Source organism: Nannospalax galili, unplaced genomic scaffold (genome assembly GCF_000622305.1).
Source record: "Nannospalax galili isolate Female #2095 unplaced genomic scaffold, S.galili_v1.0 scaffold705, whole genome shotgun sequence".
NCBI lineage: Eukaryota > Metazoa > Chordata > Mammalia > Rodentia > Spalacidae > Nannospalax > Nannospalax galili.
This window is the reverse complement of record NW_008352871.1, coordinates 1942006-1953169: the sequence shown is the minus strand read 5'-3', so window position 1 is coordinate 1953169 and position 11164 is coordinate 1942006.

The following is an 11164-nucleotide window of genomic DNA, read 5'->3' as shown; positions in this document are numbered from 1 at the left end:
TACAGTTATGATATTCACCTGTTCAAAACCATTTTATTAGTCTTTTTGGACCGAAAGACAAGTGTCAATCTGGTCTGATATTTAAAATCCTTTGAAAGCCTAACCTTCCTTAACTTTTCAGATTTATCTCACTAATTTGCATATTGACTTTTATACCAAGTTAACCACAATGACTACTGGAGCTCCAAGTGTGCCACACTGTGCTCGACTTTTATATATTTATTATTGTGTTCTACCAGCTAGGTAACAACTCATTCAGAATGCCTTCCCTAAAACCATATTTTTCTTCTCTAAGTTAACACAGTATTGTTTGCTTAGTATGTCTATATTTACAAGTTACTGTGCTATATTATGTTGATCTCTGTGTATGTCTATCTCCATAATAGAAGGTGAGGTGATTGAAGACAGAATCTGTATTCTATCCATTTTTGTATTTGTTGAAATCAGCAGTGTTTAACACATATTATTTAATGGACTATGGTTAAGGAACTAAGTAAATACTGTTCATCTTTCATAACATTAATTCTGCTACAGTATTACCTTAAATACGTGAACTTGAATTTCTTTGAATATATTTTACTTCTTTTCCTTAACACAGTGTTTGCCTTATGATAGATACATAGGACAGGTTCATTCTGTGAAAACTATAATTATATCCAAATAGGGATTCATAGATATAGAAATAAAAATAAGTTACTGCTGAAGGAGAAGAAAGTTTTCTTTTAAAAAAAATCATTAAACATTACAGTCTAATGGGGGCAATTTTACAAGGGAGACAGTATGCTTATGTGGATTCATGAGGTATATGGAGATATGTACCTCTTAAATTTTGCTCTAGACTTAAAACGTCTGTAAGGATTAATGTCTTGAAAACACACTGAAATGGCAGAAGAATAGCTATTTTTCTGATTGTATTGAAAAGCACTTACATAAAGCATATCTTCCATCAAAACGTAACTGATGGGCCTGGAAAAATGGCTCAGTGGTTAAGAGCATTTGTTGCTTCTCCTGAGAATCTAGCTCAATTCCCAGAACCCACATCAGGCAGCTCAAACCTGCCTGTGACTCCAACTCCAGGAACTCCAATGCCTACGACCTCTGCCGGCACCTATACCCATGTCCACATATCCACCCTCCCCACATAATTTTTTTAAACCTAAATGATGCCAATGTTCTTTTAGGAGGTCATTTGTAAATAGATCAATGCCAGCTATGTATTTGATTTTCTACGCATCCCTGGCAGCTTCCACTGCTTCTAAACCAAACCTGTTCACTGTTGTCAGCACATATGCATCCACCATGACAAACAACAATGAAGCTAAAGGCAGAATTTGCACTGACCTTGATAAAGGCTCATTGTGGCAACGGTAGACTCTTACAAGTTGATTGCTATGGGAAGCTTCAGTGCACATGGTTGCAATGATTCTAAAACCCAGCGGTGTGTTATTAGCTGCCACCACAGTGACAAACATAATAGCTGTGTTCTGATTCTCATTTCTGACTTTTGTAGACTGTAGACAGTGATTGTCAGGGCAGTGATTCTGATGACCAAACAATTTATTTTAATCTAGGATGTATTGGATAAAAGCAAAAGGAAGCATTTTATTTATTATATTGCTTTTTGAGCAAGCACTAAAGGATTCACGTAAACATGTAAGCAACCTACTGTTGAAAAGGCATCACAGCATATGTCCTAGATGATATCAGCCACAGAAATAGGTTGTAAAGTGTGATAAAATCTAGCGATTATTGGAAAACTGACTTGGGAGTTGCAGTCACTGGATTCCAAAGCAGAATATACCATTATCTAGGCTCACTGATGTGGAACAAATCCATTTTTATTGTAAGCCTTACCTCATTTTTCCCCTTGAGCATGAAGGGTTGGGCCAATGCTTTCCTCGATATGATTTAAATCTCACATTTCACAAGTTTTAATAAAAATCTGGAAACAAGGAGTTTGAGAGATGGTTCAGAGGTTAACAGCACTTGCTGTGCTTCCAGAGGTCAGGAGTTTGATTCCTGGCACCCAGGTCAGGTGGCTAGGGCAGGTGGCTAACAACTGCTCGTAACTCCAGCTCCAGGGGATCTGGTGCCCTCTTCTGACCTCCTCCCCACACTCATAGACATACACATACATACATATTTTTAAAATCTTTAAAAATTAAATTTAAGGAACTAGAGAGATGGTTCAGTGGTTGAGAGCACTGGCTGCTCTTGCAGAAGACCCGGGTTCTAATCCCAACATCCACATGGTAGCTAACAATTGTCTGTAGTTCCAGTTCTGGGGTATCTGACTACCTCTTCTGACCCTCTCAGGCTTTGCACGACATGGGTGCACTTACATACACTCAAATAATACAATCATACACCTAAAATTAAAATAAGTAAATAAAATTTTAAAATTCTAGAAGCAACATTTATGTACTAGCTTTACAATGGCTCATGGTATTTTCTCTACATAAGGAAAACAAGTGAAGACAGAGATGGAGATATAAAGAAAAGGAAAAATGCTTTTCTTAAATTTTTAAGAAAACATTTCAGTAATTAAGAGGTCTTTTCACATTTTTATAAGGGCACGGGAAAATCTGCTCTTCACTCGTCCTTCCAGTATGAGTAAGTTAGTAATTTGACATGTGGGGTGTGTCTGACAGTAATGGATTTGAAAGGGAAAATGCAATATTGATGTAGCCAACATCGTCAATGGCTTCGGCATTTGGGTCCACGGGGTTGGATTTAACGCAGCAAGAGTGGATGGGAGAGACATGATTCAGTAACAAAACCAATAAACTATAACACACAGCATGCATGACATTAATATATGCCAGATAAAACTGATATAAGCTCAGAATGGAGATAGCAATGAGCCAAGTGCCCAGACATCTGTTGTAGAAGAATCATGGTGTGGTCTGAGCACTCCACCAAGCATTTCTACCTTTTTATGCTGCATGATTTTCCTGTAATCCTGACAATATTAGAAAGCATGTGAATTCAAACAAATTTTAATTTCAATCATATAAAGTTAAAAGTGGTTGGGGGCTGGAGAGATGGCTCAGTGGTTAAGAACACTGACTGTTCTTGCGGAAGACCCGGGTTTGAATCCCAGCACCCACACGGCAGCTAACAACCCTCTGTAACTACAGTTCCAGGGGATCCGAAAGTCTCTTCTGTTCTCCGGGCCATTGCATGACATGGCATTGCACGACACGGGTACACTTACCTACATGCAGGCAATACACGCATACACATAAAATAAAAATAATAAATAAAAAAATATAAAGTTAAAAGTGGCATATTCAGGGCTGGAGAGACGGCTCAGCGATTAAGAGCACTGACTGCTCTTGCAGAGGACCCGGGTTCGATTCCCAGCACCCACATGGTGGCTACAGACCATCCTTAACTCCAGTTCCAGGGCATCCAAAGCCCCCTTCTGACTTCCGCGGCATTGCACGACATAGGTGCACTCACATTCATGCAGGCAATACACTCATACACATAAAATAAAAATAATAATTTTTTTTTTTAAAGTGGCATACTCATAGCACAGAACTTAGTGTAAGGGGGAAGCAGAGAATAATCACCAAACTCAAAGTTGAGAAGAACAAAGGAATTGCTGATGAGATTTAATTAAACAAGAATCTAATGCATCCCTCACATTTCCAAAATAATAAGCAGATATAGTATCTTATTTCTATCTAATATACTTGCTCCTCCTTCACCATAATCAGGTACATTCAAGAACTAATGGGAATATTACCATGTGTGGTGTGTGTGTGTGTGTGAAACTCAAAGTTGAGAAGAACAAAGGAATTGCTGATGAGATTTAATTAAACAAGAATCTAATGCATCCCTCACATTTCCAAAATAATAAGCAGATATAGTATCTTATTTCTATCTAATATACTTGCTCCTCCTTCACCATAATCAGGTACATTCAAGAACTAATGGGAATATTACCATGTGTGGTGTGTGTGTGTGTGTGTTTAATAATAATAATAATAAAGGAAGAGATCATAAAATTAAGGGTGATATGGGAGGAGTTGAGGGGGAAGAGAGAAGGGTGGAGATGATGCAAATATAGTACTCATGTATGAAATTCTCAAAAATTAAAACTTTAAATTAAAAACTTCTATCAGCTCTAATTTTCTTGATATTATCCACAGTGATTTAGATTTACTAAACTCTGCATTTAACACCATGTTTGCTGTCATGTGACAATTACTGGATACCTATAAGTGCTAAAATATTATGAAAGAACAGTTTAAAAGTCAGTTATCAGAGATTTTTTTTAGTATTTTATTATTTTTGTTTTATGTGTATGAGCATATTGCCTGGATGTATATATGTGTACCCATGTCTTGCATCACCCATGGGGATCAGAAAAGGGCATCAGATTTCCCTGGAACTGCAGTTACGGATGATTGTTAGCTGCCATTCTGGTGCTGAGAATCAAACCTGGGTCCTCTGCTAGAGCAGCCAGTACTCTTGACCGCTGAGCTATCTCTCCAGCCCCTGGAGATATTTTTAAGAGTGAGTTCATCTCTAAACACTGAAAAACAGATCTCATATTTATCAGATTTTTAAATTTCAGTACGAACTTTAACATCCAATTAACATCTGATCAGAAGTACAGTCTAGCTTTGAAAATACTGACATCCATTAAGGATACTATGTTTTTCTAGGGAGTGTACTTGTTGCTAGGTAGATGATTCCACTGATAGCCACATCACAGGTACCCATCCTCTAACTGCCATAATTTCAGAAGGCAGAGAACCTGCATTGAGTCTCTACACTCTGATAACAACTGCCCAGTTTATCTCTAGCAAGTTTCTCTATTCTTCAGGCTGCTTATTCAATCACTGTTTTAGATAATTGACATGAAAACCGCCAGAAAATATTAGCTCACAGGCCTGAAATGAAAAATGCTTGTTGGATATTTTGCTTTATATATCCATCTCAAATTCTGTTACATTCATCAGAAATGCCCAGCAAGTGAAAATATCACACAGTATTTTGAGTGTTCGAAGTCCTTAATTGGCCAGGGATTTTGGGCAGAGGAAAGTTATAGGTATATTTTTATTTCTTTCCTTGGCTTTATTAAATAATATTTTAAAGGTGATACCAAAGTATAAGTGGAATTATACAAAAGAAATGGAATTCCTGCAATGTCATCTGAAACAGTTATTATTTGAGTTCCTTTTTAGGACAAGCTTCATATTTTCCCAATTGAAGTCAAGTAAGTTATGAATGCCAGTGTTATCAGAGAGTTTTCTCTTTCCAATGGTCTTTAAATGTGACTCTGCATGAGATTATCTGAGAGGATTACTGACAGGTATGACGGAGAGGGGCAATCACTGGGGGTGCTTGGATGTTTGAAGAGCTTGGAGATGATATTAACATGAAAGTTTTAGCAATGAAGTCGATATCTGACAGATGTAGCATGCTCATTATGGAAAATTTGAAACAGAATAAAGATCTGAAAAGTAAGTTCGAAATGGAAGAGCATAATTTAATCATTAGCCCCCTTACTATGGAGATTGAAGGCATACTCTGTGTTGAAAGTATGTGTGGTTTCGAAGGCTAATTATTCATATCTGTACAATCGTGTTTCATGTCTATGCTGTCTGTATAGTCTCATGGTCTAGATTATTTTCTCTGACATGGAGGTTGTGTGGATGAATACTTGCATGGTCTGGAAATTCTAAATGGAGTGCTCAGGTCTGTTGACTCTTTTGAAGAACTTTTATCAGTTCTTCATGAACATCAAATCAGCTCATAGAATGAACAACAACAAGCATTTCTAAGCATCTGTTGACTTCCTCCATAGTCTGTTGTTTGCCAGCACTGAAAATGCCATTAAATTGTAAACATCTGGAGGGCAAAGTTCATATTTTATACACTATGTCAAGTAGCATCTAGCTTTGACTTTCACAATTATTTTCTATAAAATAAGTATGTAAAATGAATAATCAACAAGATGATTACATCCCTGGAAAATGTAAAAAGGGACTGAGTAACTGTATCTCAACACATACTTTAGAGAAACAAGTTTTAATGATTAGAATCAAAATTATTTAGTCTATTTTTAGCTTGCACCCTCACTCCCTTACTTAAAGACACACAACTATGTAACACACTTTCTTACCAATCAATTTTCACCAGTGCAAACCAACAAGAACACAGAACATCAAACTTAATTTTTACATAAATTAAAATATATTATTCAGAAATACAAAAGGACAAAGGTGTAATGAATACTTTAAAAAGAGTCTTCTTTGTCAGGAAAGCTTCCAACATTGAACTTGAATTGATGTGCCACAGATACCATCCAGTGATCTCATTCATCAGGATATCTGATTATTCTTTCTGTTTCTGGATTATCATTGTTTATGATACCAGCATTTATCATCCTACTACTGGAATTAGCAACAGAAATCTTTAGAAACTGACATGATTTCTATTTTTAACATATGCATTTGGATGAGGGTTTATTTTTACCTCCAAAGCAGGGAATGTAAATCAAGATCGACACTCAGCCCACCACTTGCCAATGTCTTCCATTCTCAAATCAAGAATGTAATTAAACAAAAGCAACTTGAACATGGTTTGGGAAATATTTTAGGCAAAAACAGGCTCAACTCATACTGAACCAATAGAGCTGATGCTACACAATTTGTAAGCAAGCATAACCAAATTCTGATCATCATTTGAACCCAGATTCTAGCTGTGCCTGAATTTCATGTGACTCTAATATTCTTTAGTTATATGAACCACAAATTTCCTCTTATTTTTCCCTTCCAAACTGAGTTGATCAATTGCATCTGCAGGTGACTTCATATTGTCTTTTTGGAAAACAAAATGGCATGCAGTTGTATATTTGTACTAATGCCAATAACCCAGATCAGCTGTGGGCATGGTTTTCTAAGTGAAAGATCTTCCAGAATTAAGTTAGACCTATTATTTCCCTTGTGAATGGAATCTACAGTTAAATGGGATGCATAAAGTTTTACTGTCTGCCACAAATTAGACCTATTCAAGAAACAATTTATTTGCTTCAGTGTTAATAACACTTTACAACAGGTGACCATTTGTCCATTATCTTTGGAGCAAGGGATAATAAACAGTGGTGATGAAGGTTCTGAATAACAGTGTTTTTAAATGTTCTGAGACAGCTGAAAGTTGTAGGTATTGCAAAAGGAAAACTTAAGATCATACTGCAGGAGGAGGCTGAACCCACACAAAGGAAGCATAACATCACTTTTCAACAGAATGTCCCCACCATGGAATTTTGTATTACTCCAATAGAAGACATTGATTAAAACTTGGCCCTTAGAGCTTCCAAAAATTCCCTGCAGGTTTATAAATTTCTCAAACTTAAAATCAAGACTGCATCCTACAGAGTTCTCTACTTAGAAATACTTCTTCTCTGGGGTCTAGGATAAAAGCTAGGAGCAATGCCAGTAGACAGCCCAGTTAGACAACAGTGAAATGTAACCACTGGCAGAGACTCCCAGACATGAAGCACGTTTTTAGAGAACTGGAAGTTCTTTGATTGTGACAGGTATGTCCTAGTAGCTGAGGCTGGGTATGAAAAGCATGTGAGGACTAACTAATTCATGGGTATTAAAGCTTAGCTCCAGATGTGATTAAGGCATACATCTATAAAAATCAAGTTCAAGAACAAGAGCACCCAAAAGAATCATCAGTCCAAAGGCTGGATAGCCTTGAGGAACCACTAGGGTATAGGAGGATGGAAAGGCAGAGTTAGTGGAATGAAGATTCAAGAACTTTTTAAATATGGGTACACAGCTAAGTTGCAGGAGGATCTGAGACCACAGGGTGCTCTGGAAGTAGCCAACAAGATAATCCAACTTCCTTGAGTTCTAGATTTTCTTTCATTTTAATTAGAATTAGAGTCAAAGAAGTACTCCGACTTCCCCTGTATCTGCTATCTATTTAATTACTATATAAATTTAAATAAGTTATCCACAAGAAAAGTAAAAGAGTATGGGAAGATAGTCACCCTGAAAAAAATCAACCAGCTACTCTCTGAAGGGTTCTGATTTAACAGAAACATCCCAATTCTACTATAAAATGTTCATATGCTAATGTAGTGATTGCTTTTAGAAATAGTTCATTCATGTCATCTGCTCAATAGTCCATAGAGACAGAAAAAAAGAGGAATATTGAAGGAAAATCAGCCTAACATGACTGAAGGAACTGACCATCTACTCACGTTGCCCCGCACTCTAGCAGGGAGATAAATCTATTTCAGAACACATGGCTCCTAGCAAAAGACATCCAGTTTTCAATCAGCCTTCTTGCAGATCTGGTTCCTTATCAAACCCCCTATCAGAACTCCCCTTCTGTGGTGGTTTGAATGAAAATGTCCCCCATAGGCTCCAAGTATTTGAACATTTTGTCCCGAGATGATGGCGCAGTTTTGGGAAGTTTTAGAAGGTATGGCTATCCTGGAGGAAGCACATCACTGGGGGTGGGCTTAAAGAGTTCTTAAGCCTTGCCAGATCTCCAGTCCCTCTATTGCTCCCCGTGCCTCCGTGATGTGAGAGCTTCACTTCTGCTGTTCCTGTTCTAGTCACCTCCAGCCACCATGCCTCCCTGCCATGACGTACTGTAATTCCCCTGGAACCATAAGCTCAAATAAACTCTTCCTTCTATAAATTGCTGGGGTCAGTGTTTCTATCACAGCAACAGAAAAGTGACTAATACACCACCTCTCCTTTCCAGATCCCAGGGAAGGAGCTCAACACCACCCAGGTATGTTCCGCCTTCTGGGATTCTGGAAAGGCATGGCCCCTTTTCTGGGATTTTCTGGCCCACCTACAAATCCTAGACCTCCTCCAACCCCAACACCTAACGTCCTTAAGCATGGGAAGGTTGCGTGCCCCTCATAGCTAATAAAGCTATTTGCATCTGTTGAAGGTTGGATTGCCTTTTTTTCTTCTTCATCAAGTTGCTTTCTCACCCCAAATTCTAACAAATATCAATAGATCTACCAAAAGCTAAGAGTAGCCAATTTAGAAAATACAGAAGGATTCCTGGTATGTTTTCTCTACATTTGAGTGCTAAAACATCTTTTCTGCTATAGAAAATTAGTACTAGGATTCAGTACTTGTTGTCAACACAGTCCTTACTGTACAAAACAAAACTGATAGCCTTGTGTTGATTTCTAACTTCGAGAGAGAGAGAGAGAGAGAGAGAGAGAGAGAGAGAAAGAGAGAGAGAGTAAAATCCATATGTGTCCAAGAAAATCCAATTGTATAATTTCAAAAGATGAAAAAAGTTTAAAAATTTGGAAACCAAATTACTTACGTGAATTACTGACAATATTTCAAAGTGCAATTGCCACATGGAGGGTCACAAGCAACTGTTTGAAATGGATTCCTCCAATATTAATGTCCCACCAGGTCTCATGTGATGATATGATGTATATTGAAAGCAGTGCTGCATAAACAATATATTCAATTGGCAGAATGTGAATAGATTCACAAAGTTATTGATGACCCTTCACCATGATTTTCTAACTTTGCTTTGCTCTACCACTCCTGAGTTATAAGCTCATCAATAACTCATTGAAAAAATGATGTATATAGAGTCAGTGAAAAAATGATGTATATCTCCCTAGTCTGCCTAATTGGTAAGCAGGAACTTCTTTGTTTACAACTTTTGACATAAATTTCTGGTCATATCGAACACTGTCTTTTTATGAACATTATTTTAGTGCCACATATATTAGCCTTTCATTTTAAATAATTTTACACTATAATTATTTTACTTAACAAAATAAATACCAGAACACATTAAATATATTTTCCGATAAAGTAGAATTTTATTTTCAATTATACAAGCCAATTAATAAAATTAACCTAAATATTCTACTTAGATATGTCAAAACCTGTGAAAAGAAAAATAAAACAATTTACTTTTCCGTAGCCATATATTTTATGCACATACATACAACTTATGCACAGTATATTTGTAATGTTTAGTGATTTTATAATGCAAACTAAAAAGCACATTTTACAATTTACTTTTTGACACCTTGTAGTTGTGAAGGAAACTTCTCGGAAAGAACTCTAACATCCAGATCTGACTTTCCTGCAAGGCTGAGCAAGTGATGAACACTTCAATGACTGTGGAGAGTTTGGAATGTTGCAGATCCAGAGCCTATTCACAAATTATCTGGAGACATCTTTAACCCCATAAATAGCTACACCTTACCTACCTCTGTTTTTGACTTAACATTCTTGTGACTAATAAAATGTATTAACTTAGCAGACCACTACGTCCCACACCAATCAAAATGCCAAGAACATCATCAGAGAGCATCTGAGACCTATAGTAGAACCACCCCCATATTTTGCTGTGAGCTGCCTACTGAATGTATCCCCCCAATGTATTTGAAAAGTGTCTTGATTTATGACTTTTCTTTGTTCTATTACTATAAAAATGTAATGTTACTGTTACCACACTGGGACGTGGAATGTGGGGTAACCTAAATCTGTGTTCCTGGGCCATGGTCACTCATACTTGGCTCCAGAATAAACTATCATCTCTTATTCTCTTTGAAGTAAGAGTTATGCTTTTGTGTTGACATAGTACTAGAAAGTAAAAAGGCCTTCAAAAGTGATGAGGGTATTACTGAAGAACTTAGGAGACAGATAAAAAGTGGTCCTCAAAGTTGAATCTGGACCAATGAGCATGACAAATGCAGAAAATAAGTACTGATTTTAAAGGACTAGAATCCTTAGAACATAAGAATCATTTTTTTTTAACTCCAGAATGGAAGAGAATAGGGGAGAGAAAAGAAGAAAAGAAAGGACATTTCCATAAAGCACAGTTTAGTAACAGATACAGACCAAACAGTACACAGTCATAATATGGAAACAAGTTATCAACTAGTGGTAATTCTAAGTTTATTATTTAGAATCAGCAACGGATGCAAATACCAATGGCTTAAAACAAAGATGACCTTTAACTCTAGCACTTGGGAATCAGAGGCAGGTGATACCAGTGAGTTCAAAACCAGCCTATCTACAGAGCAAATTCCTAGCAAGCCAGGTCTATACAGTAAAACCCAGTCTCAAAAAAGAAAGGAAAGAAATCAGGAAGAAGAGGAAGAGGAAGAGGAAGAAGGAGGGGGAGG